Below are 3,945 nucleotides of genomic sequence, written 5' to 3' on the forward strand. Positions count from 1 at the left end.
TCTCTCCTCTCTTCTCTCTTCTCTAATTTCTCTCTTTCTCTCTCTCTCTCTCTCTCTCTCTCTCTCTCACGTTTATAGGCCTTTTTGTAATGTGAATTTAGACAGCAATAAGTCTAAACTTAGACAACTTTAATAATACATCTTTTACCTTTAAGAATTTCAAGTAGACATTTTCCAGGGTATTCATAATTTGTGTGTTTTACAATCCTCAAATTTCTATTGTGTATTTTGCATGGCAAATCGTTTCAAGGTTAGATCCATGGTCTCAATAATTCTGACAAAATGAGCGACCTGCCCCCCTCTAACCCAAGTGTTACCCACTTTAGGCTCTAGGTTTCATTTACCCTCCCATGCAATTCTCTAATTTCATTCTTTTTCTTCCTTTCAAACATTGATGTGCAGGCTGCTCATTCTTCACTCTGAGTAGTGTTGACTTTCCCTTTCCTTTTTGGTTAATTATTTACTTACTAGAGGCCCGATGCACAAAATTCGTGCAAGAGTAGGCCTTCGGCCCTAACTGGTTTGTCTCAGTGGATAGAGCGACGGCCTGCGGACTGAAGGGTCCCAGGTTCGATTCCAGTCAAGGGCATGTGCCTTGGTTGCGGGCACATCCCCAGTAGGGGGTGTGCAGGAGGCAGCAGATTGATGTTTCTCTCTCATCAATGTTTCTAACTCTCTATTCCTCTTCCTTCCTCTCTGTAAAATATCAATAAAATATATTTAAAAAAAAAAAAGAGTAGGCCTTCGCAGCCCTGGCTTCATCCTGAAGATCATCCAGACAGTCATTCCGCTGTTCAGCCACTCGGTCGATTTGCATATTACGCTTTTATTGTTATAGATTGTGTTTGCTACTGGGCTGCTTCATGTTCTAAGCCCTCTGTGTTCTATTCCTGTTCACCTTGGTTTCCACTTCCTGCAAACAGACTTTTCCTCTGTGCACATCACCTCTCCAGCTTCTATTATACCTCTTCTGCACTGTAATAATGGTTGTGATGTGTTACATTTGCATGATACTCTATAATTTTCAATCTCTTACCCTTTTAATCACCACAACTGCAGTAAACGGCCATTTATATTCCTCTGTTTCTGGGGAAAATGGAAGATAGCCAAATGTGCTATCCAAGATTAGTCAATAATGTGTTGGCAAATGGGGAATACATTCTGGAGGAGTCTTCTTAAGTATAGCTGGGTCCTCTGGACAATTCCTCACCCTTGTACCTTGATGTCACTCTCTTTTCTCATATCCTTCTGTCCCTGCTAGTATCCCCTGGCCAGGAAGGAGGAATGTGTGTAGAGGACTGAAATTGTACCTACCAAATTCATCTTTACTATTTCCTTCTCTCCAAAAGTTGTACAATCATTATTTTAAAAGCTTTTGCAGTGTGTGAAAACTGTGCCTGACCCCGTTCTTCAGTATTTGACCTTTTCCTTTTTATCCCACTTTCCAATTATCTTACAATCTTGATGTTAGTGATTGAGAATTATTTTCTTAGTGGTTGTTTAGTATTAAATTCTGTCAAGATTCGCTACTTATGGTAATTGATGAGACTTTTTAATTGGCATTTTTCACAATGCATTAACGACCTTTTAAAAATGAAAATATCCTTCTCATCTTTGATTTATCTCTAGAAATCTTAATTTTATGGAAAATTTTTCTGATATTTATATTAATGTTACTTGAGAGAATACAATATAAAGTCTGAACTTTCTCCTCAGCAGAGTCTTATATATTCCCAAGAATTTACATGCAAGTTCAGGGATTCAATTTGTTCTTTCTGCAAACTGGACTTGGGGTGCTCATGCTTAAACTTGAGCATGTCCTTGGGGGTTGGAGATCTTCAACTAATACAAAGTAGGGGGTTGTTTTAAAGAGGATCTCTCATGTTGTAGGGAGAAAGCTAGCTGCTATTTTGAACAAAAAAGGGGGGGCTTAGTGCAGAGTTCTCAACCCTGACTCCACTACTCCACATGGAGAGGTTTGTCTGTTTGTTTGTTTTTGTTTGTTTGTTCATGTCCGGTCTATACCAGGATTCTGATTTAATTTGGTCTGGGGTAGGACCTGCCCTCAATATTTTGTTAAAAGTCTCTCAGGTAATTCCAGTGTGTGCTCAGGGTTGACAATCACTATTCTGAAGCAAAGTGCAACACGTGTTTCAAGTTTGGAAAGGAAAAGGTAGCATAAGTTATAACTGGCACCTGTATTCCTTTCTGACTCTCATGATGAATTTCCCATATACAAGGTCTCCCCTGCTTTTGTTCTATTAAATTTAATCATTGTATTGGTAAATTGTTTTTATGATTAATCTATTAATGTTGTTGTCTATTGCCCAATCCTTTCTTGCTCTTGTTACCATCAGTGACTGCTTATTGCCTGCAGATTTCCACATGATTGTGTCCAGAAAGGGGTGACAAAGATAGAACTGTTGTAGCTTTGAAATTCTAAGTGAAACTTAGTTTGTCCTGGACTCAGTATGCTATTTGGTTTGTGAATCTTTGCGATGTTAGAATAATTTTACTGTTAAATGGCTTATTTCCTGTGGTAAGATAGGCATTTTGTGGAGAGATGTTTATTTTTTAATAGCTGATGAAATAAGACTAGTGCCCTTCACTTGCAATCATGGTTTCTAATAACCTGTATGTGAGGAGTGGCGTCCAGTAGTCATGAAGATGTGCAGCAGGTGAGGGTTTCACAGAGCCCTCCTGCCCTCTCGGTGCTGTGCCCCAGTCCTTTGCCACAGGCCATTCTCTAGATGTGGAGAGAAGCAAACCTGGAATCATGGACCAGGTCTGTGTAGTCTATAGATATGACTATGGACATTTCTTCCTTATTACACTAATGCTATAACAGTTTAACAAAATGCTTGCCTGCATATAAACTCACTACATCCTCAAAATAATTCTCAGATCCAGGGGGAAAATTGAATACAAACATTTTTTTCAGTCATTTTATAATTTGAATCTTCCCAATAGTAAGTCAAGATTTGGAAATTAATCATGCATCTTTATTTGGGGAGCATCAATGTTTTGGGTATCATCATTTACAATAATTTGTGTTACTTGTGCTAACATCTTTTGAGTTCTGCAATAGGCATTTTGCATAGAGTTTCATGGGTGTATGGCATGGTCTTAAACTTCTTTTGTAGGTGAGGGGGTTGAGGGGCAGGGGTTGATTGTCTGAGGTCACACAGGTAAATGGCAGACCTTGGAACAGTATATCTCTGTGTCTTACTTTTACTTTGCTACTGATTAATTACACTCCACTATGCTGTCTTCTCATACCCCAATGCTAGGTGAAGAGGCCATATTCACTTACCACTTTATTACTAGAATTTGAATGTGACCGACATTCCATGATTAACATCAAGGAGCCTTCCTGACAAAATTAAAAAGCCCATATGTATTTCATGTACATATTGACCCACACCTAAGAAAAATGGTCAATGGTTTGATTGTTTTAAAATAGAGATTAAATATGATCACTGTCAGAGTCTTTCACAAAAATATAACACAAATAAATCTGATGATGACACTAATGAAGAAATGTTTCTGGTGAACAGATGCAGCCAATCTGTTTACATTTTCTTTGTTATATCTGTGGGCCACACAGGTTATTACCAAAGTGGAATCAGTGTTTGTAGAATACAGAACAACAGAATAAAACACAGTACATGAACATCTATTATTATAGCTGCAAAGTACTTAAAACACCTTGCAGACAATTACAGTAGGAAGACAGCATGAAACTATTTTTTATAGTACAAAACTGATGTGCAGTGGATTTGTTGAAGATACTTGCTATATGCTATCAGATATGGCAGTCTATGCATACAATATTGATGTAACCATGGGAGATAATAAAATGAAATGTATTTGCAAAATCATTCAAGCACCCAGAACATGACCATATTTCTTGTTATTATCAACTTTCTGATCACTTGTGAAGCT

The 3,945-nt window shown here is 37.9% G+C and overlaps 1 protein-coding gene across 1 annotated transcript in view; it reads left to right on the forward strand.

Annotated features, from left to right (window-relative positions):
- The window catches only part of PTPRM (protein tyrosine phosphatase, receptor type, M), a 465,580-nt gene that overhangs the window by 107,179 nt on the left and 354,456 nt on the right, over positions 1-3,945 (forward strand). The window lies entirely within an intron of this gene.

Source organism: Myotis brandtii, unplaced genomic scaffold, assembly GCF_000412655.1.
Source record: "Myotis brandtii unplaced genomic scaffold, ASM41265v1 scaffold240, whole genome shotgun sequence".
NCBI classification, from domain to species: domain Eukaryota; kingdom Metazoa; phylum Chordata; class Mammalia; order Chiroptera; family Vespertilionidae; genus Myotis; species Myotis brandtii.